This window comes from Dipodomys spectabilis, unplaced genomic scaffold (genome assembly GCF_019054845.1).
Source record: "Dipodomys spectabilis isolate Male_0828 unplaced genomic scaffold, ASM1905484v1 ptg000108l, whole genome shotgun sequence".
NCBI classification, from domain to species: Eukaryota; Metazoa; Chordata; class Mammalia; order Rodentia; family Heteromyidae; genus Dipodomys; species Dipodomys spectabilis.
The window spans coordinates 22665934-22690344 of record NW_024870785.1 but is presented as its reverse complement, the minus strand read 5'-3'; the positions used below and the strand labels follow the sequence as shown (position 1 = coordinate 22690344).

At 49.7% G+C, this 24411-nt stretch overlaps 1 pseudogene; it reads right to left on the bottom strand.

The window, feature by feature from the left end:
- Positions 1-23850, bottom strand: part of LOC122114588 — a 44295-nt pseudogene extending 20445 nt beyond the window's left edge.
- Between the last annotated feature and the right edge of the window lie 561 nt (positions 23851-24411).

Below are 24411 nucleotides of genomic sequence, written 5' to 3'. Positions count from 1 at the left end.
CCAGACAGGATGGTCCACCACATCCGGCCCCTAAGTTTGATGTTGCAGAGAAAGGATTCTCGAGGCATCCCGGGTCTACAATCTTCCAGATTCCAGTTCAGGAGTTGGAAATCATCTCTGCTCACAGCTGGCAGGCTGGGAATGGCGAGGTCACAAGTTCTGCTTCCCACGATGTCCACAACTGTGGTTGTCACCTTAAAGAGAGCCAGAAGAGAATCTGCAGCTGCCGGAGAAAGGCAGTCAACGCACAATATTTATAGCAGGAGATGATTTGGCTTGGAAACTCTACCTGTGCCACTTTGAAGGTCATTGTTTGGCAGCTGAAACCCTCTGTCTAATTTGACCCATAATTCCAGGCATTAGTGGGAATTGCCAGGTGAAAGAAAAAATCCCGGAATAGCTGGCATTTCAGTTGTCCCATTTGAACTTAAAGGATTCCAAAGTCAGTGGTGCCCTTTTCTTTCCAGACAACCTACAGCAGGTTACAGAAACTGGCATTCAGCGAACCTTACCTAACTGTGACGTTCCAATACTAAGCAGGCTCCTGCAAGGGGAACGCACTTGCCTACCACTGCCCAGCTGGAAAGGTCCAAGGAGGGACACAGATTGGAGTCTGCAGGACTCCAGGGAGGACTGCCAACTGGTACACTGCCCTGGGAGGGAACCCACTCCACCAGTGGCAGCCCAGAGCTGCCTGCCCAGATGCCCACAGACACTGTCATTGCCCTGGATAAGGTTCCCCTCTCATCCTCAGTCATGGTGAACCATATGCCCTGTCACTTTGTTCACCACTTCCCAGTCCCTCCTAGCTTCACAGCCCCTGCTCTACTCCCCCCTTCCTATTCCCTAATTATGTTTGGCAGTCACATTCCCAACCCTCGAATTAGCTCCAACTCTATACACCAGAGCAGAGTGTCTGACTAGAACATTGCCACTCAGGAGCTTCTGGCTGAAGACAGAAGGACAGGTGTCCACTCTGATCTGCGATTCACACAGGCCTCCTAGGGGAGACCCAAGCAGACCCAGCAGCTACTGTGGGTTACAGGAAAGGGGGAAGAGAGTGGTGGAAAGAGGTAGAAAGGAACATCTATTGAAACCTTCCTCAAAGGAGCAATGAAACTGTGAAAACAAAAATTGTCCCTGGGCTCGTATTTGGCATTGATGACTAAAGAACTATACACAGACACACAAAATGCTTCTGCTCTTTGTAGACACAGTGACTTAAATATGTTTTAATTGTTCTCATCTCCCTGCTCTCCCAACACACACACACGCACACACGGATCAAGACTGGTGACAGAAGACTCTTCTATGCAGTACCTGCAATTTACCAACTGATCACTCACATGAGCACAGTCAGGATGTACAAGGAGAAAGATGATCTGTCTCTGTCTCTGTCTCTGTTTCTCTCTCTCTCCCTCTCCCTCTCTCACTCATACACACAGAAACACACAGACTCACACAGACTCTGAGCAGTGCCTCTCCTGTGTTTGTCAGTTCTTCATGTGGGACAATGTAGAACCTGGAGACCAGGGGTTCCCAGGGGCCCCCACCCAAGGGGAACATCGTTCTAATAACAAAGAACCACCTTGCCTCTCCCATTCTCCAGGGCCAGAACCTTCCTCTTGGGAACAACCAGCCTTGACTCCCCACTCACCAAAACCCTACGTCAGGATGATGGATGAAGGAGTCCCCAGACAGGTGGCTCCTCAGAGCAAGGACAGATATCAAGGAGGGGGTCATGGTTCCCCCAGAAGGGTGTCTGACCCGTGGTAGAGGTGGAGTTGGGGAAATGGCTGGATTCCTAAAGGGTCCATATATGGATGGACTCCCTACTTCCAGCCTAGATGATTCTGGGCAACTTGGTGCATTCTTGGGGAGGCCTAGGAAAGCAGATGCTGGCAGAGCTGGGAAATGTGATCACCCTGTGAGAACTGATGATAGCTGGGGTGGGGGGGACAGACTGGGTATGGGGGAGGGAGGGGTGTGTTCCTCCCAGATATTCATCTTCTATCTGACCCCCGTGCCCTCACCTTCATAATGGGCTCTTCTGGCACCCTCCTCAGGTGAATGGCTTACTGAGCACAGAGGACAAGGGCTAATCCAGCAAGGGGGCCTATCTTCAACACCCAACACCTCCAACCCCCAAAACAAGAAAAGACTTGAGAATGCAGGTTTGGAGGTGCTGCTCCCCACCTCTGCCTGAAGCCACCAGGTCCCCATCAGGGAGAGGAAGGGTGCAGATGTGAGGCTGTGTGGCTCCATTACTCCAGGCCAGGGGCTCTCTGGCGCCCTCTCTTCACCCAACCCTTCATCTCCCCGTTTTCTGGGACACTACCATTCTCAGACCAACTGTATACAAAACTCAGAGCTTCTCACACGTTTGGAATGGTTTATAACACAGCATGGCATCTACTACTATACATACTGCTATGCAGAAAACTCAGCTACCTTTTTTTTCGTTGAAGGTCATGGGGTTTGTACTTTGGGCATGGGCACAGTCCCTCAGCTCTTCAGCTGAAGGTGTGCACTCTACAACAGGAGCCAAAGCACCACTTCTGGTTTTCTGGTGGTTCACTGGAGCCAAAGTCTCACAGACTTTCCTTCCCAAGCTGGCTTTGAACTGCCAACTTCTGATCTCAGCCTCCTGAGTAGCTAGGATGACAGTTATGAGCCACTGGCAGCACCCTGCTTCAGCCACATTCTTACATCCAGGGGAAACCCAACTTGTCAGACTTTGACACCAGCATCCCAAACCATTCTTCCATGTTTGAAGAGAATATAATTGACACTATCCTTTAAACCCCTGCTCCTATTTGCCCACTCCCTGCCTAAGACAGGCTATGTCCTCTAGAGTTCTTGGTAAGGCAATACCCACACTGCTGTGACTTCACAATGGGACAAACCTGGGGAGTTCTTAGAAATACTTGTACACTAAGGCCAGAACCTGGTCTTCCAACCACAGCACCCCACTCCTTCACCATCTCTTGCAGGCAAGGGGTGTCTTTTTTTCTTGTGTTTTTTTGGTTGAGAAACTTGAACTCAGGGTTTGGGTATTGTCCCTGATGATGATTTTGCTCAATGCCAGTGCTCAACCATTTGAGCCATGGTGCCACTTCCGGTTGGAGATTGGAGATGAGACTCGCACGGGATTTTCCTGCCTAGGCTAGGAAAAGAGATCCTCCGGATCTCAGCCTAACTGAGTAGCCAAGATGACAGGCATGAGCCACCAGGCACAGATTATGGTATCTCATTCTTTAGAATTTCCACCGAGTGCTCCTCTAGACACTACCACCTAGACGCTCCTGTACTTCCCTCATGGAAAACAAAGGGAGTCTCAGAATCTGGGTAGGGACATGGGCATTAAAGAGCCCCTCCAAATCACTTCCACTCTCTAAGCTCCCATCTGCCTCCTCCTCTTGATGGCCTCGTTGTCCACAGCAAATCAGACCAACTAGGATTTCTGGGTCCAGCCCCGTATCCCCCCACCCCACCACACTGGTACCTGAGGTTTTCTGGGGCCAGCTGCTTCATGTTCCAGTAGAAGATGTTGGGAGGGTTGCTGATAACTGGGTCCAGGGGTGCCCAGGACAGAAGGAGTGTCCATCTCCCCTCTGTCAAAGGAGACACAAAGCATGGATGGATCTACTAAGAGCTACAGGGCAGAGCCATCCACCTGTCAACAAGGTCACTTGGAGTGCTGTTTTATGTTGACAGTCCTGGGACTTGACCTCAGGGCCAGGGCGCTATCCCCTAGCTTCTTTTGTTCAAGGCCAGCGCTTTTCTACCTGATACCCTGAGCAAATTCCAGCTTTTTCTCTGTATGTATGCGGGACCAGGGGAATCGAACCAAGGGTTTCATGTGTGCTAAATAAGCCCACTACTGCTAAGACACAATCCCAACCCTGCATAGATGTTCTCCTGTGACCCCTCGGGCCTGTTGTGGGACAGTCATTCACTTCTGTACCGAGTTTCTCACCAGCAGCCCTGGCTGGAAATGAACTCAACCTGCTATGTTGTCCTTTATTTGCAGCATCTTTGCTCTCTGTGTTTCCTGTCATATCGTCCTTGGTAAGCAAGATCCCCTTTCAAGTGCTGCCACTAAGAAGCCTGCTCCAATCACCCTGGCAGAGTGGGACCTTCTCCTCTGTGCAGGCTGCCAGCCTTGTCACGCTCTGCCTTCTGGCCGGTGTGGGTTGAGAGTGCATGAAGGGGAAGGCCTGGCTTCCACCACACAATTTTTGAAGGCTCTGATATACCACCCAGGCACCTGTGCTATATCACACTCCGGGAGAGGGCAATCAAGGACCAGTCAGTCTTGTGGTAACAAGGTGGGTCCATTTCTTTGTGTGGGCTTGAACTGAGGATCTGGGAGCTGTCTCTGAGTTTTCTTGGTCAAGGCTGGTGCTCTACCACTTGAGCCACAGCTCCAACTCTGGATTTTTGTTGGTTCCATGGAGAGAAGTGTCTCACTAGCTTTGGGCTGGCTTCGATCTTTGATCCTCAGATCTCTACATTCAGAATAGCCAGGATGTCAGGCATGAGCCTGAGCCAGAGGTGATGGGCACCAGAGCCTCACTTTTCAGCTTCTGTTTTTCTTGTACCAACTGGCAATCCCTAGATAAAATAGTCAGTTATGGGGGATCAAGTTCCTCTCCTAGGTTTGTTAATCTAAGGAGATAAAGTGTCTTTGAGAAAGGCTAGTTTGAGTTGGCCTAGATGAGTGTGTGTGTGTGTGCGTGATAGACAGAGAGAGAGAGAGAGATAGAAAGTATGAGTTTCAGTGATACCTACCCCCATCTCTGTAATGCCTCATCCTCCCAATGGTGAGTACATCCAGGATCTCCACCCCAAGGAAGGTGGGTAGGGGAGGGTATGTAAGGTCACATCGAGTGGGATGATCTGAATTCTATCCTGCAACTGAAGCCTGGAGAGATAAAGGAGAGAAGGAGAGGTTGAGAGGAACAATAAGGGAAGTGGCTTACCTTTGGCTACAAGTACCAGAAAGAACACCAAATTCATCCTTTCACGTAGTAAGATAACAGGTGCCCACCATTTATTTCATTATTTTTTTTGTGAGTCTTATGGCTTGGATTGAGGGCCTTGGTTTCATCCCTGAGCATCTTTTACTCAAGGCTGAGGCTCTACCACTTGAGCCACAGCACCACATCTGGCTTTTTCTCTAGGGTGGGGGGGGGAGTAGGTTTATGGGAGTTAAGAATCTCACAGACTCTCCTGGTGGCCTAGCTCTGAGTCACATCATCAGACCTCAGCCTCCAGAATAGCCAGGATGATGGGCGGGACCCAGTGGCACCTGACCAGTACCATCTATTCATAATCACCTATGGCCAGTGCTGGGAAACCCGTATTGTACCCCCCCTTGTCGTGAGTGGGAAGCAGACATGGATGGGTTTGATACTTCCAACAGACTACCTACCTTTGAGCATTGCTCTGTATCAGTCTGATGACAGCTTCCTCCTTATCCACAGCAATGACTTGACTCTGTCACAAGATCAAATGTCCCCCAAGAGGTGTCAGGTCTGGGGTCTTTCCTCTGCACACCGCCCCTCCTCCCTGACACGACACATCACAGCAAAGTGAAGTAGACATGGAGTGAATTCATTTTTTTATAACCAGGGTCTGGCCTGATAAGTGGCAGTGAGGATCAGAGGCGCGGGATCTAGCAGGGTGGGGGGAAACGAGAAGCCTCCTTGTCCACTTTCCTTTAACCGTCTTAGCAGAGGTTAATGGGGAAGGACTCACGGGACGGACAGACAATGAATAACCATCAGGGTCTAGCCCAGGCACAGAGGGGCTTGCCTCAGGGAGTTAGTTCAACAGGCTGAGTGAGACAGCTTCTGACCCAGAGCCCACATCCAGAATGAGAGGGCGACTTTGGGTCCCATCCACATGGGGATATTGGGCCACTTCCTCCATCACCCATTTAACCAGTCCCTGGGTGTGAAAGAGAGAGAGACACAGACAGAGAGTGAGAGAAAAAAAGAAAGAGAGAGAGAGAGAGAGAAAGTCAGAATTACACAAGTTGGGTGCTGGTGGCACAGGCCTATAATTTGAACTACACAGGAGGCTGAGATATCAAGATATTGGTTCATAGTCAGCCCAGGCATTAACATTTGTGAGACTCTCATCTCCAAAGAACCAACACAAATCTGGAATTAGCACTGTGGCTCAAGTGGTAGAGTGCTAGTCTTGAGCTGAGGAACTCTTGGACAGCCCCCAGGCCCAAAGTTCAAGCCCCAAAACTGACAAGAAGTGGATTTCTGAACACAAGTAGTGGACTTAATAGAATCCATCCTCCTAGAGAGCATAGCAGGGAAGTTAGGCCGAGCTTTCTGTCAGCATAGGGTCATAAGTATGTCACCCAAGTTCCCTGTGCTCTCTTTTCCCCAGCTGCAAAACTGACCACAGTGAAGGATTCCCTTCTTCATTAGGATATGGTAAGGATCAAAGAGAGACATATTTTGTTTCATAATCCCATACCTATAATACGATAAATAACAGGCCCCATCTGAGCCCGTCCTGGGTATCTTCCTGTCATATGCTCACAGAATTTCCAACAATCATATCTGACTGCTGCTCTCCCTTTGCCTAGCTCTGTCCCGGAGATCCCCCTGTATTGATCCCTTGTTTCCTTACAACTGTACTGGGAGAGACTGAGGTCTGATGGTCAAGGCCCAACCCAGAGCTTCATCTGTGGTCAAGAATCGGCTGCCATGGACTGAGTTTGGGACAACCCATCTAAACCACTGACTGTGGGTGGTGCTACATGTCTAGCATCCCAATTACAGATGACCAGGCATGGTGGTGCACAATTATCAAAGGAGGACTGCTATCCAGTTCAGCTTGAGCACATATTGAGTCTCTATCTCGGAAATGCCAGAGACAGAAAGGCTTGGCTCATATGGTAGAAGACCTGACTGGTAATCCTAAGGCCCTGAATTCAAACCCTAATATACCAGAAAAATCAAAGGCCTGGTGCCAGAGGATCATGCCTATAATCCTAGCTACTCAAGAGGCTGAGATCTGAAGATCACAGTTCAAGATTTAAAATAGGGTTGGCCTCCCCCATCAGACATCATTATGAAAAGAACCATAGTCTAACCCAAGACAATATGCTCCATTCTAACAGGGTTTCCATCCTTCCTAAATGCTGGCCATGCTCTTTGTCCCCCAGGGGAGCCACAGCCTGTGGGCCCCACCTCTAGGTCCTCCAAAGATCCCCCTGCCAACAACCAGGCCCAAGGTAGTAGACAGTTGCAGGGCATACAGTTCCCTTGGTGTTATAATTTGATGGTGCTGAGTCCCCATCAAGCATCTCACCCTTCCAGGCCCCCAGACCTCAGCCACAATACGCAGGCATCACCCCCCTCAAAGATAGCAGGCGTAAAATACCAAAGGGTCCACCACTCCTTGTTAAAACCAATTTCTACCCAGCTCCACACACACAAAGCCGGCACAAGTGGCTCTTGTCTGTCATCCTAGCGACTCAGGAGGCTGAGGTCTGAGGATCATAGTTCAAAACCATCCCAGGCAAGAAAGTCTCTGAGGCTCTTATCTACAGTGAAACACCAAATATCCAGAGGTGGTGCTGTGGCTCATGTGTCAGAGTACCAGCTTTGAGAACAGAAGATCAGGAATAGCACCTAGGCCCTGAGTTCAAGGCCCAGGTCTTCTACCTCAAAACACACACAGACACAGAGACAGACAAATGCACACACAGCTCAATGATTCAGCAGGCCCTGAGAACAGAACCATGAACTCCATCCATTAGGATCACATCCCACCCCGGAGAAGGTGGCAGACCAAACTCAGACCCACTGTAGACAAAACATTGAACTTCTCACATATGTGGAATGTCTCATAGCCCAGCATGGCATTTCCTACCGTATACACTGCTATGCCAAAAACTTAGCCACCTCTTTTGTTGTTGTTGATCATGGGGTTTGAACTCTGGGCCAGGGCACTTTCCCTAATCTCTTCACCTGAAGGTGAACACTCTCCCACTTGAGCCAAGACACCACTTCCTGTACTCTGGTGGTCCATTGCACATCAAGTCTCACAAACTTTTCTGCCCAAGCTGGCTTGGAACCAAGGTCTTCACATCTCAGCCTTCTGAGTAGCTAGGTTGACAGTTGTGAGCCACCAGTGGCTTCCGGCTTCAGCCAACTTCATATAACCAGAGGAAACCCATCTTGTAAGGCCACAAACTTCTTGTAACCATTCACTTCAGACTTTGTCACCCAGCATCCAAATCCATCCTTCAATGGAGAGAATACAGACACAGCAATCCCAACCCTGCACCCATTGGCCCACTTCTTGCCTACATGCCAGAGGCCATATCTTCTTGAAGCTGTGGATTCAAACTAGGGCAAACTTGGAGAATACTTAGAAATGTCTGTACAGTGGGGCCAGCACTTGATCACCCAAACACTGAATCCCCACGCACCGCGACCCAGCCCACACCCCCACCATCTTTGCAAGCAACGACGTTTTACTTTTTTTCAGTTGTGGGGCTTGAACTCTGGGCCTGGGTGCTGTCCCTGAGCTCTTTAGCTCAAGGCCAGCACTCTAATACTTGAGCCACAGCAACACGTCTGCTTTTCTGGTAGTTCGTTGGAGATAAGTCTCAGCATCTTTTCTGTCCAGGCTGGCTTTGAACCCTGATCCTCAGATCTCAGCTCCTGAGTACCTAGGATGACAGCCATGAGCTACTGTCACCTGGCCAAAAATACTTTTCCATGCCTTTCATCCTATCCCCTCAGGAGACTGAGATCTGAGTACTGCAGTTGGATGTCACAATTGGCAGCAAAATCCCTGAGAACACTTTATCTCAAATTAAACACACAAAAAAGTTGGAAGTGGAACTGTGGCTCAAATGGTAGAGTGCTAGCTATGAGCATCAAAGACAAGGGATAGGACACAGTCCCTAGTCTCAAGCTTTTTCTAGCAAAGACAAACCCAAGAAAGGGAAGCAGGTGGGCATACAGGAGCTCAAAGCTCACACATAATACTCAAGCCTCCCAGAACAGACCCCAACCTTCTCTGATTGTGTACATTCTATGTCCCACATCATGGCAGTCTCAGATAGGACTGACCATGCACCAAGTGAGGACATTCAAGAACAATCTCATACTGAGGATCCCTTGACCTTATCAAAGACTCAGGATCTCTCACTGTCCTGCCTGGACACTGGGCAGTGAGGTGAGGTCTAGTTATCCAACCACAGGATGTGGGAACAAAAGGATTTCTTGGCCAAGGGATCCAGACTGTAAGGCTCTAGGTCTGTCCCTCTCAGGAAGTAGAAAAGAGCCAATCCATCCCAGCAACGTTACTGGGTTGTGAGTATCCTCAAAGAAACAACCCTGCTCAGAGCACTGTGATTCTGGTTTTCCCACCAACCTCTACCCAACCCAGCCCCATCTTCAGTTGGCCCTCTCTGAATCCCAGATCTGCCATCTAGACTAAAGGCTGAACCAGCAGAGACCTACCTCACCCTATGGGAATGGCAATCATGGGGTCCTAGCACCCCCTAGAGGAAGTCTCGGGGCAACAGGGGTCCCGACTCCCACCCTCATTCCTTGGTTGTCCTGTGACAGTGGCCCGCTTACATCTGTCTCTGGTGAAGGAATGAACTATTAAGGGTGTTATCTTCAGATTCAGCCCTCAAAAGTTCCAGTTCTCAAGGATGTACTGCTCAGGCATCATTCAGATGATGACAGCCAGGTGATCAATGGTGAACCCAAGGCCCCAGGACTTTTAATATCCATGTGACTGGGTCAAAAGCTCCATCACTGATGGTCTAGGTTGTCAGTCAAGGTCATGGGTCCAATGTTCTAACACACCTGACCTGGGATAGTCCTCGGTCTTCATCTTCCTCCTTATCCCTTGCCCCAAACCCTCTTGAGACTCCCTCACCTCAACACCTCCCTAGCCTTTTGGCACTTTCTTCTTATCTGACCAGAAAATAAACTGTGTGGGGCCTACGGAGATTGAAACTTGGTGACCCACCCTAAGTCCTCTGGTCTACCTGAGGCTGCTTAATTCTGCAGTCAGCAACCACAGAGCTCCTGGATTTCATGAAGTTGCTGAGGGGTCAGTGGCTTAGTCCTACATACTGGCTTTAGGCTGTGAAACTGTCCTCACAGAGATTGTGAATGGTTGTCTCCCTTGATCCAGGGACTCCAAACCAAGGCTTGCATATTCGCCCTTCTTCCTTCCCTTCGTCTTTTTGTCCCTCCATCCTTCCCTCCTCTCTCTCTTTCCTTTGTCTCTCTCACTGCTGGGCCTTGAATTTGGAGCCTGGGTGCTGCCCCTGAGCCTTTTTACTCAAGGCTAACAGGCTTGAGCGACTCATCCAATTTTAAGGTTTCCGTTTGGTGGTTAGTTGGAGATAAGGGTCTTACAGGCTCCCCTGCCTGGCCCTAAAGCCTCGATTCTTCCATCTCAGCCTCCTAAGTAGCTAGGATGACAGGTGTGAAGCACCGGCATCCAGCTCAAACCAAGGTTTCTTCATGGACTGTGGAGCCAGCACTGGAACCTTTCATCGTCTATGACCCCCCAAGCCTTGTGCACACTGTAAGGGTTTCTTGGATAAATAAATGAGCATCTGTTTCTGACAATACTACAGAAAAGTCCCATGTGACTCAGGTAAGCATCCTTGGGGTGGGGTGGGGCTGGGGGAGGTTTCCAAGCGTGATGTAGCTCTCCCACAATTCTCCATCATCCCTCTTCCCGCCCTCCTGGTGCCACCGCACTTAATTGTTTTGGCTCTGAGCACCCGAGCCAAGATGTACTTTCTGGCTTCTGGGGGCTCTGGATGCATCTCTTCTCAAAGATCTCTATGCACATGTTAAAGAGCCTGCAGTAAGCTGAGGGTGTGGCTCAAGGAGCCTCCTCTGCTCCCCCTGGGGCCAGACAGCATGGTCCTCCACATCCGGTCACCAAGTTTGATATTGCAAAAGGATTCTCGAGGTATCCTGGGTCTCTGAATCTTCCAGATTCCAGTGCAGATCAGAATCATCTCTGCTCACAGCTGGCAGGCTGGGGACGGCAAGGTCACAGGCTCTGCTCCCCACGATGTCCTCAACTGTGGTGGTCACCCTAGAGAGAGCCAGAAGAGATTCAGCAGCTGCCGGAGAAAGGCAGTCAAGGCACAATGTTCATAGCAGGACATGATTTGGCTTAGAAACTCTGCCTGTGCCACTTTGAAAGTCATTGTTTGGCAGCTGAAACCCTCTGTCTAATTTGAGCCATAATTCCAGGCATTAGTGGAAATTGCCAGGTGAAAGAAAAAATCCTGGAATAGCTGGCATTTCAGTTGTCCCATTTAAACTTAAAGGATTCCAAAGTCAGTGGTCCCCTTTTCTTTCCAGACAACGTACAGCAGGTTACAGAAACTGGCATTCAGCGAGTCTTAGCGAAGTGTCACGTCCCGATACCAAGCAGGCTCCAGCAGGGGGAACGCATTTCCCTACCACTGCCCAGCTGGAAAGGGCCCAGGAGGGACACAGATTGGAGTCTGCAGGACTCCAGGGAGGACTGCCAACTGGGGCACTGCCCTGGGTTGGAGCCCACTCCACCAGTGGCAGCCCAGAGTCCCTTGCACAGATGCCCACAGACCCTATCATTGGCCTGGATTAGGTTCCCCTCCCATCCTCATGGTGAACCATATGTCCTGTCACTGAGTTCACCACTTCCCAGTCCCTCCTAGCTTCACAGCCCCTGCTCTACTCCCCCCATCTCGTTCCCTAATTATGCTTGCCAGACACATTCACCACCCTTGAATTAGCTCCAACGCTATACACCAGAGCAGAGTGTCTGGCTGGAAGAGTGCGACTGTGGTCACACTCGCCTCACGAGCCTTCTGGCTGAAGACAGAAGGACAGGTGTCCACTCTGATCAGCGATTCACACAGGCCTCCTAGGGGAGACCCAAGCAGGTCCAGCAGCTACTGTGGGCTTCAGGAAAGGGGAAGAGAGAGGTGGAAAGAGGTGGAAAGGAACATCTACTGAAACCTTCCTGAAAGGAGCAATGAAACTGTGAAGGAGAAAACAAAAATTGTCCCTGGGCTCGTACTTGGCATTGATGACAAAAGAACAATACACAGTCACACAAAATGCTTTTGCTCTTTTTAGACACGGTGACTTAAATGTATTTTCATTATTCTCATCTCCCTATTCTCCCAACACACACACACACACACACACACACACACACACACACACACACACACACTCGGATCCAGACTGGTGACAGAAGACTCTTCCATGCAGTACCTGCAATTTACCAACTGATCACTCACTTGAGCACAATCAGGATGTACAAGGAGAAAGATGATCTGTCTGTGTCTCTGTCTCTGTTTCTCTCTCTCTCCCTCTCCCTCTCTCACTCATACACACACAAACACACACACAGACTCAGAGCAGTTCCTCTCCTTCGTTTGTCAGTTCCTCCTGTGGGACAATGTAGAAGATGGAGCACAGGAGTTTCCAGGGGCTCCCACCCAAAGGTAACACAGCTCTAATAACAAAGAACTACCGTGCCTCTCCCATTCTCCAGGGCCAGAACCTTCCTCTTGGGAACATCCAGCCTTGACTCCCCACTCCCACTCCCTAGGCCAGGATGCTGGGTGAAGGAGTCCCCAGACAGGTGGCTTCTCATAGCCGGGACAGATAATAATCAGGGGGTCATGGTGCCCTGAGAGGGGTGTCCAACCTGTGGTGGAGGTGGTGTTGGGGAAATGGATGGGGTCCTAAATGCTCCATATATGGATGGACTCCCTACTTCCAGCCTAGATGATTCTGGGCGACTTGTGGCATTCTTGGGGAGGACGAGGAGACCAGATGAACTCGCAGCACTAGCAGATGCTGGCAGAGCTGGGAAATGTGATCACCCTATGAGAATTGATGATAGCTGCGGTGGGGTGGGAAAGACCAGGTATGAGGAGGAAGGGGGTGTGTTCCTCCCAGATATTCATCTTCTATCTGACCCCCGTGCCCTCACCTCCTAGTGGGCTCTTCTGGCACCCTCCTCAGGTGAATGGCTGACTGAGCACAGAGGACAAGGGCTAATCCAGCAAGGGAGCCTATCTTCTGCATCCAACACCTCCATCCCCAGAAAAAAGGAAAAGACCCGAGAAGGCAGGATTGGAGGTGCTGCTCCCCACCTCTGCCTGAAGCCACCAGGTCCCCACGAGGGAGAGGAAGGGTGTAGATGCGAGGCTGTGTGGCTCCATTACTCCAGGCCAGGGGCTGTCTGGTGCTCCCTCCTCATCCAATCTTGCATCTCCCCATTTCCTAGTGTGGCTCTAGCAGGGTACTTTCCAGTGGGCCCCTGAGCATCTCCCAAGTTGAGGTGGCCTACAATTCTTGAGAACAGCCTCTTTGGAGGCTTTTGCATACAGAGGAGGCCTCTGTATCAGAGAAGGGTCACGCCTTGGGGTATAGAAGTCATCAGGTCGTCAGAATATCATCTTTCATGGGTGCAGTGTGCATCTGAGCAGTAAACTGACATCTCAGACCATGGTTCTGGGTCAGGAGAGGCAGGAGCTGCAAGATGGCACCACAGGTAACGCCCACACAGGTATCACAAGAGTGTGAAAAGGTCAAGTACACAGTGGACAGCTGTTGAGTTGGGCTCATGAAAGACTTGTAGGCTCAGGAATCCACAACTGGCTGGCTCAGCTGCTTGTACCAGTTTCTATGCCTGGACTCCCAGGCCTCAGAACCCTGTATTTCTCACCAGTGCTTGGGGGCAGATGAAGGTCTGCAATAGTGGGCCAACTACAAAGAAGCATCCATAGTGTCCTTCTCTTGGCCCTGTGACCCTGTGCCTGGATGAAGGAGCAGGTTCCATGGAACTTACTGACATGGCCTAGACCCCTCAGCCCAAGAAAGACTTAGACAAACAACACTTGATCTGCCTGGAGAGTTTACTGTGATTATGCCTCAGGATTGCCTCCAGTTTTGCTCAGCTCATCATTACCACCTTCCTCAGTGTGTGTGTGCATGTGTGTGTGTGTGTGTGTGTGTGTGTGTGTGTGTGTCTGTGTGTCTGTGTATTTGTGTGTGCACGCACGGGTGCTTGAGTGAGCTTGAATCTTGGTACTATGGTTTGAACTCAGGGCCTGGTCTCTGTCCCTGAGTTTTTTCATTCAAGGCTAGCACCCTACCACTTGAGCTTTTCTTCTAGCTTTCAGGTGTTATTTGCAGAACGGGGTCTCACAGACTTTTCTAGCTGGGCTGCCTCTGAATGGCAATCCTCAGATCTCAGCCTCCTGAGGAGCTAGGAATAAGAGAAAATGAGCTATTAGCATCTATCTGGCCAAACTTTGCTTCTTGGTTAAAACAGAGGACCTCTCTCTCAGCCAAGCACCCATCTACAGCTACCCCTCCTACCCCAGGCTTCAGAAGAAACATACCCTCCCCTGAGGACAAAGAAATGGGATCAGGTTTGAACTTTATGTACTCCATATAGTCAGGGGCTGCTGGGAGGTGATGTGGAGGCCAGAAATGTAGGCCAGAGCAAGTAGACAGCTGTTAGAACAAAAGAGCACGTGAAAAGACATCCTTACAACTCGGTGTCAGTGCCTCATAATTATAATCCTAGCTACTCAAGGCTGATACCTGAGGATTAATCAAGATTCAAAGCTAGCCTGGGCAGACTCTTCTTTCCAATGAGTCACCAAAATGCTGGGAAGCGGATCTAGCCTAGGTCAAGAGGTACAACACCAACCTTGTGATAAAAAGCTAAAGGATACCACCTAGGCTCTGACTTGAAACCCCGGTAAACACACACACACACACACACACACACACACAAGCACGCACACATATGCATGCACCCAATAACATCCTTAGCAGGTGCCAATGGCTCATACCAGCAATGCCAGCTACTCAAGAGCTTGAGCTCTTAGGACAGTAGCTTGAAGCCAGCTCAGGCAGGAAAGTCTGTGAGACTCTTCTCTCCAGTAAACTACTAAAAAAGGTGAAAGGTGAGCTCTGATTCAAATGGTAGAGTGTTAGATTAGGGACAGTGCCTAGGCCACGAGTTGCAGCTCTGAGATTTTTTGTTGTTGTTGTTTCTAATAGACATCCTTTGCCAACCCCACCCACACAGGCCATAAACCCAGATTTTGGTCATCCTAGATCTCACTTCCACCTCTGCCACTTCCAAAGTACTGCCTCAAGTGGCCAGTGTGTAGCCAGCAATGGGTTAAGAAGTGAACTTACACAACAGGGACATAGCAAGGTCAAGGCTAATGCTCCAAAACATTGAGGTACTGACCATACCAGTCTCTCATCCCTCAGTTCCCTGGCCCTGGTATCTAAAGTCTATGCCTCTGTATTCTAGGCATCTGCAATTGTCTAAAGGACCTGAGAGGCACAGCTGGGCCAGAAGGTAGACTTGCCTGCGATAAGGTATATTGACATTTCCTAGACACCAACAGATACTTCCAAGCCACCTTGGCCTCACCTCCCATGTAGCTTCAGATCCTCCTTGCTTGGGTTGCGTTTAGTCAGCGATCAGGATCAAGTTGGCCAAAGCCACTGGCAATCACACTTCCCCTACTCCACTGCCAGCCTGATGGGAGGGATGTGCAGCCAGAGACCCAACTGAGGAAAAGAACAGGACATTGCATGACTGAGCCCCACCCCTCCAGAAGCAGGGGAGAACCTATGCCAGCTGGCCCTGTTGACCAGAATCCCTTGGAGGCAGCCAAAGATATGGACAACTAGACTGGGCCCCAAAGAAAAGGTGGAAAATGCAGGTCTCTGGCAATTTAGGACTCATTGTAGACCCTGATAAGGGGCTAAAGGAAGGTTGCCGTAGAGGAAGGGCACAATCAGAGGTCAGGAAGAGGCAGACAGGCACCCAGAATGGAAAGAAATATGAGAAAACGTGCACACACACACACACACACACACACACACGAGTAACTTAAGGCCTCAGTAGGCCCTGAGCAATGGAAGATCCCAATCCCCGAGAAGATAGCACTACCATTCTCAGACCAACTGTATACAAAACTCAGAGCCTCTCACACATCTGCAATGGTTCATAACCCAGCATGGCATCTCCTACTATACACACCACTATGCAGAAAACTCAGCTACCTTTTTTTTTTTTTTTGGTTGTCGGTCATGGGGTTTGACCTTTGGGCATGGGCACAGTCCCACAGCTCTTCAGCTGAAGGTGCGCGCTCTACAACTGGAACCAAAGCATCACTTCCGGTTTTCTGGTGGTTCACTGGAGACAAAGAATCACAGACTGTCCTTCCCAAGCTGGCTTTGATATGCAAACTTCAAATCTCAGCCTCCTGAGTAGCTAGGATGACAGTTGTGAGCCACTGGCAGCACCCGGCTTCAGCCACCCTCTTACATCCAGGGGAAACCCAACTTGTCAGGCTATGAACCACACGCAACCCTTCACTTCAGACTTTGACACCAGCATCCAAAACCATTCTTCCATGCATGGAGAGAATATAATTGACACTACCCTCCAAACCCCTGCTCCCATTTGCCCACTCCCTGCCTAAGATAGGCTATGCCCGCTGGACTTCATGGTAAGGCAACACCCACCCTGCTGTGACTTCACAATGGGTCAAACATGGAGAGTTCTTAGAAATGTCTGTACACTGAGGCCAGCACCTGGTCTTCCAACCCCAGGACCCTCACTCCACCACCATCTCTTGCAGGCAAGGGTTGTCTTTATTTCTTGTTTGTTTGTTTGTTTTGGTTGAAAGGCTTGAACTCAGGTCTTGAGTACTGTCCCTGATGATGATTTTTGCTCAATGCCAGTGTTCAACCATTTGAGCCACAGTGCCACTTCCGGTTGGAGATGAGAAATGGGACTCTCATGGGACTTTCCTGCCTGGGCTGGGAAAAGAGATCCTCTGGATCTCAGCCTAACTGAGTAGCCAAGATGACAGGCATGAGCCACCAGTGCACAGATTATGGTATCCCATTCTTTAGAATTTCCACCAAGTGCTCCTGTAGACACTACCACCTAGACACTCCTGTAGACACTACCACCAAGACAACAAAGGGAGTCTCAGAATCTGGGTAGGGACATAGGCATTAAAGAGCCCCTCCAAATCACTTCCCCTCTCTAAGCTCCCATCTGCCTCCTCTTGATGGCCTGGTCGTCTGGAGCAGATCAGACCAATTAGGATTTTTGGATACTGCCCCGAATCACCCTGCCCCTCCAAACTGGTACCTGAGGATTTCTGGTTCACCTCCTGCATGTCCCGGTAGAAGATGTTGGGAGGGTTGCTGATAACTGTGTCCAAGGGTTCCCAGGATAGAAGGAGTGTCCATCTCCCCTCTGTCAAAGGAGAGACAAAGCATGGATGGATCTATTAAGAGCTACAGGGCATAGGCATCCACCAGTCACCAAGGTCACTTGGAGTGCTGTTTTATGTTGACAGTCGTGGGACTTGATCTCGGGGCCAGGGTGCTGTCCCCAAGCTTCTTTTGTTCAAGACCAGTGCTTTTCTACCTGATCTCTGGAGCAACTTCCAGCTTTTTCTGTGTATGTATGCAGGACCAGAGGTATCGAACCAAGGGTTTCATGTGTGCTAGGTGAGCCCACTACTGCTAAGACACAATCCCAACCCTGCATAGCTGTTCTCCTTTTACCCCTCAGGTCTGTTGCGGGACAGTCTTGCACATCTGTACTGAGTTTCTCACCAGCAGCCCTGGCTGGAAATGAACTCAATCTGCTATGCTGTCCTTTATTTGCAGCATCTTTGCTCTCTCTGTTTCCTGTCACATCCTCCTTGGTAAGCAAGATCCTCTTTCAAGTGCTGCCACTAAGAAGCGTGCTCCAATCACCCAGGCAGAGTGGGAACTTCTACTCTCTATAGGCTGCCAGCCTTGTCACGCTCTGCCTTCCGGCCAGTGTGGGTTGAGGTGCATGAAGGGGAAAGCCTGGCTTTCACCACACAAATTCTGAAGGCTCTGATATACCACCCAGGGACCGGTGCTATATCACACTCTGTGAGATGGCACTCAAGGACCATGCAGTCTCAGCGTAACAAGATCAGGCCATTTCTTTGTATGGGCTTGAAGTGAGGATCTGGGAGCTCTCTCTCTGAGTTTTCCTGCTCAAGGCTGGTGCTCTACCACTTGAGCCACAGCTCCACTTCTCCCTTTTTGTTGGTTCCATGGAGAGAAGAGTCTCACCAGCTTTCCATCCTATGGCTGGCTTTGATCTTTGATCCTCAGATCTCTGCCTACCAAGTAGCCAGGATGTCAGGCGTGAGCCTGAGCCAGAGGTGATGGGCACAAGAGCTTTTATTTTTAGCTTCTGTTTATCTCCTCTCAACTAGCAAACCCTAGATAAAACAGTCAGTTACAGGGGATCAAGTTCTTCTCCTAGGTTAGTTAATCCAAGGAGATAAACTGTCTTTGGGAAAGGCTAGTTTGAGTTGGCCTAGATGAGTGTGTGTGTTTGTATATGTGTGAGAGAGAGTGTGTGTGTGTGTGTGTGTGTGTGTGTGTGATAGAGATAGAGAGAGAAAATGACTTTCAGGGATACCTACCCCAATCTCTGTGGTGCCTCATCCTCCCTATGGTGAGTACATCCAGAATCTCCACCCCAAGGAAGGTGGGTAGGGGACGATATGTAAGGTCACATCAGGTGGGATGATCTGAATTCTATCCTGCAACTGAAGCCTGAATAGATAAAGGAGAGAAGGAGAGGTTTAGAGGAACAATCAGGGAAGCCCCTTACCTATGGCTACAAGTACCAGAAAGAACAACAAATCCATCCTTTTTGGTAGTAAGATAACAGGTGCCCACCATTTCTTTTTTTTTTTTTTTGTGAGTCCTAGTCTTAGATTGAGGGCCTCAGTGTCATCCCTGAGCTTCTTTTACTCAAGGCTGAGGCTCTACCACTTGAGCCACAGCACCACATCTGGCTTTTTTCTAGAGAGGGGGACAGTTGGTTTATGGGAGATAAGAATCTCACAGACTCTCCTGGTGGGCTGAGTCATGACTATCAGACCTCAGCCTCCAGAATAGCCAGGAGGATGGGCGGGAGAGCCACTGACACCTGACCACTCACTACCGTCTATTCATAATTCCCTAGGGCCAGTGCCAGGCCAGCTGTACTGTACCCTCCTTTTTGTGAGTGGGAAGCAGACATGGATGGGTTTGATACTTCCAACAGACTACCTACCTTTGAACATCATTCTCGATCAGTCTGATGACAGCTTCCTCCTTATCCACAGCAATGACTTGGCTCTGTCACAAGAACAAATGTCCCCCAAGAGGAGTTAGGTCTGGGGTCTTTCCTCTGCACACCGCCCCTCCTCCCTAAAACAATACACCTCAGCAAAGTGAAGTAGACATGGAACGAATTCATTTTCTTATAAACAGGGTCTGGCCAGATATGTAGCAGTGAAGATCAGAGGCTGGAGATCTAGCGTGGTGGGGGGAAAACAAGATGCCTCCTTGTCATGGGAAGGACTCACAGGACGGACTGACAACGAAAAACCATCAGGGTCTAGCCCAGGCACAGAGGGGCTTACCTCAGGGAGCTAGTTCAACAGGCTAAGCGAGACAGCTTCTGACCCAGAGCCCACATCCTGAATGAGGCGGCAACCTTGGGTCCCAGGCACATGGGAATGCTGGGCCACTTCCTCCAGCACCCTTTTAAACAGTGACTGGGAGAGAGAGAAAGGGGGAGAGAGAGAGAGAGAGAGAGAGAGAGAGAGAGAGAGAGAGAGAGAGGCAGGGAGGAAGAGGGAGAAGGAAAGAGAGAGAGAGAGAGACAGAAAAAGTCAGAATTACACTTTATCTGGGTGCATGTGGAACAGGAGTATAATGTGAACTACATAGGAGGCTAAGATATGAAGATATTGGTTCATAGTCAGCCAAGGCATTAACATTTGTGAGACTCTTATCTCCAAAGATCCACCAGAAATCCGGAAGTCCTACTGGGCTCAAGTGGTAGAGCACTAACCTTGAGCTGAGGAACTTGTGAACAGCACTCAGGCCCAGAGTTCAAGCCCCACCACTGACAAGAAGTGGACTTATGACCACAAGTAGTGGACGGAATAGGACCCATCGTCCTAGGAACCATGGTAGGGAAGTTAGTCCGAACTTCCTATCTGCTGGCGGTCATAAGGATTCACCCGGCTGATCTGTGCTATGTTTTCCACAGCTGCAAAACTGAACACAATGAAGGATCCCCTTCCTCATTGGGATAGGATAAGGATCAAAGACAGACATGTTTTGTTTCATAATCGGATACGTGTCACATGATAAAAATCTGGCACCATCTGAGGCATTTTTGGGTATCTTCCTGTCATATGATCACAGAATTTCCAACTACCATATCTGACAGCTGCTCCCCCTTTGCCACGCCCTGTTCAAGAGATCCCCCTGTATTGATCCCTTGTTTCCTTACAACTGTCCATGGAGGAGGCTGAGATCTGATGGTCGAGGCCCAACTGAGAACTTCATCTGTGGTCAAGAATTGGCTGCCGTGGACTGAGTTTGGGACAACTCATTTAAACCGCTGACTGAGGGAGGTGCTACATGTCTAGCATCCCAACTACAGATGACCAGGCATGGTGGTGCACACCTGTCACAGGAGGACCGCCATCCAGCTCAGCTTGAGCACATATTGAGTCTCTATCTCGGAAATGCCCAAGACAGAAAGGCTTGGCTCACATGGTAGAAGACCTGACTGGCAAGGCTAAGGCCTTGAGTTCAAACCCTAATACACCAAAAATAATCAAAAGCATAATGCCAGAGGATCATGCCTATAATCCTAGCTACTCAAGAGGCTGAGATATGAAGATCACAGTTCAAGATTTAAAATACGGTTGGCCTCCCCCATCAGACATCATTATGAAAAGACCCAGAGTCTCACCCAAGCCACTATTCTCCATACTAACAGGGCTTGCATCCTTCCTAAATGCTGGCCACGCTGCCTGTCCCCCAGGAGAACCACAACTTGATGGCCCCACCCCTAGGTCCTCCCAAGCTCCCCCTTCCACCAACCAGGCCCAAGGTAGTAGACAGTTACAGGGCATACAGATCCCTTGGTCTTATAATCTGACGGTGCTGAGTCCCCATCAAGCATCTCACCTTTCCAGGTCCCCAGACCACAGCCACAATGCCCATGCATCCCCGCAACAAAGATAGCAGGCAGAAAATACCAAAGGGTCCAGTGCTCCTTGTTACAACCCAGTTCTACACACACACACAACACACACAAAGGTGTCAAAAGTGGCTCATTTCTGTCATCCTAGCTATTTAGGAGGCTGAGGTCTGAGGATCATGGTTCAAAGTCAACCCAGGCTCTTATCTACAGGGAACCACCAAATATTTAGAGGTTGAGCTGTGGCTCAAGTGTCAGAGTACTAGCTTTGTGAACAGAAGTTCAGGTACAGCACCTAAGCCCTGAGTTCAAGGTCCAGGTCTTCTACCTCCAAACACACACAGACACAGAGACAGACAGACAGACAGACAACCCCACACACCCACACACCCACATACACACACACACAGCCCAATGATTCAGCAGGGCCTGAGAACAGAACCATGAACTCCATCCATTAGGATCACATCCCACACCGGAGAAGGTGGAACTACTGACCTCAGACCCACTGTAGACAAAATGTTGAACCTCTCATATCTCTGGAATGTCTCATAGCCCAGCATGGCATTTCTTACCGTACACAGTGCTATGGGGAAAACTTACCCACCTCTTTTGTTGTTGTTGGTCATGGGGTTTGAACTCTGGGCCAGGCAGGGCACTATCCCTCAGCTCTTCAGCTGAAGGTGAGCACTCTCCCACTTGAGCCAAGACACCACTTCCTGTACTCTGTTGGTCCATTGCACATCAAGTCTGACAGACCTTTCTGCCCAAGCTGGCTTGGAATGATGGTCTTCACATCTCAGCCTTCTGAGTAGTTAGGTTGAGAGTTGTGTACCACCGGTGGCTTCCAGCTTCAGCCACCTTCATATAACCAGAGGAAATACATCTTATCAGGACACAAACTTCTTATAACCCTTCACTTCAGACTTTATCATCCAGCATCCAAATACATCCTTCAATGGAGAGAATACAGACACAACAATCCCAACCCTGCATCCATTGGCCCACTCCCTGCCTACCTGCCAGAGTCCACATCCTCTTGAAGCTGTGGATTCAAACTGGGGCAAACTTGGAGAATTTTTAGAAATGTCTGTACAGAGGGGCCAGCACCTGGTCACCCAAACACTGAATCCCCATGCACCGCCAACAGGTCCACACCTCCACCATCTTTGCAGGAAAAGATGTTTTACCTTCTTTCAGTTGTGGGGATTGAACTCTGGGCCTGGGGCTGTCCCTGAGCTCTAAGCTCAAGGTCAGCACTAATACTTGAGCCACAGCACCACTTCTGCTTTTCTGGCAGTTTGTTGGAGATAAGTCTCAGCATCTTTTCTGTCCAGGCTGACTTTGAGCCCTGATCTCCAGATCTCAGCTCCTGAGTACCTAGGATGACAGCAATGAGCTACTGGCACCTGGCCAAATATACTTTACCTGCCTTTCATCCTATCCCCTCAGGAGACTGAGATCTGGGGGCTGCAGTTGGATGCCACCATTGGCAGCAAAGTCCATGAGAACTCTTTCTCTCAAATTAAACACACAAAAAAGTTGGAAGTGGAACTGTGGCTCAAATGGTAGAGTGCTAGCTTTGAGCGTCAAAGACAAGGGGTAGGACACAGTCCCTAGTCTCAAGCTTTTTCTAGCAAAGACCCACCCGAGAAAGGGAAGCAGGTGGCATAGGAAGCTCGAAGCTCACACATAATACTCCAGCTTCCCACAACAGACCCCATCCTGCTCTGATAGTGTGGATTATATGTTCCACATCATGACAGACTTAGATAGGACTGACCATGCACCAAGGTAAGATGTTCAAGTACAATCTCATACTGAAGATCCCTTGACCTTATCAAAGACTCAGGATCTCTCACTGTCTTGCCTCAAAACTAGGCAGTGATGTGAGGTTTACTTATCCAGCCACAGGCTGTGGGAACAATATGATTTCTCAGCCAAGGGATCCAGACTGGAGGGCTCTAGGTCCCCACAGAGATTGTGAATGGTTGTCTCCCTTGATCCAGGGACTCCAAACCAAGGCTTGCATGTTCTCCCTTCTTCCTTCCCTTCCTCTTTTTGTCCTTCCATCCTTCCCTCCTCTCTCTCTTTCCTTTCTCTCTCTCATTGCTAGGCCTTGAATTTGGAGCCTGGCTGCTGTCCCTGATCCTTTTTACTCAAGGCCAACAGGCTTGAGCCACTCATCCACTTTTAGCATTTTCTTTTTGGTGGTTAGTTGGAGATAAGGGTCTTAAAGGCTCTCTTGCCTGGCCCTTAAGCCTCAATTCTTCCATCTCAGCCTCCTAAGCAGCTAGGATAACAGGTGTGAAGCACCGGCATCCAGCTCAAACCAAGGTTTCTTCATGTACTGTGGAACCTTACCACTGGAACCTTTCATCATCTATGACACCCCCCCCCCTCAAAGCCTGGCACACACTGTAACAGTTCGCTGGATAACTATATGAGTATTTGTCTCGGACGATACTACAGAAAAGTCCCATGTGACTCAGGTAAGCATCCTGGGGGAGGGGGAGGTATCAAAGCCTGACGTAGCTCTCCCACAGTTCTTGGTCATCCCTCTTCCCACCCTCCTGGTGCCACCGCACTTAACTGTTTTGGCTCTGAGCACACGAGCCATGATGTACTCGCTCTCTTCTGGGGGCTCTGGATGCATCTCTTCTCAAAGATGTCTGTCCAGTGGCTGACCACCTCTTTGGCACTCAATTCAACACTCATGTATGAACAAGGCTTCAGTCAGCTGAGAACGTGGCTCAAGGGGCCTCCACTTCTCCCCAAGGGGCCAGACAGGACGGTCCACCACATCTGTCCCCCAAGTTTGATGTTGCAGAGAAAGGATTCTCGAGTCATCCCGGGTCTCTGAATCTTCCAGATTCCAGTGCAGGAGATGGGAATTGTCGCTGCTCACAGCTGGCAGGCTGGGGATGGCAAGGTCACAAGCTCTGCTCCCCACAACGTTCTGGACTGTGGTGGTCACCCTAGAGAGAGCCAGAAGAGAATCAGCAGCTGCCAGAGAAAGGCAGTCAGGGCACAATGTTCATAGCAGGACATGATTTGGCTTGGAAACTATGCCTGGGCTGCTTTGAAAGTCATTGTTTGGCAGCTGAAACCCTCTGTCTAATTTGACCCATAATCCCAGGCATTAGTGGAAATTGCCAGTTGAAAGAGAAAATCCTGGAATACCTAGCATTTCAGTTCTCCCATTTAAACTTAAAGGGTTCCAAAGTCAGCGGTCCCCTTTTCCTTCCAGACATCCTACAGCAGGTTACAGAAACTGGC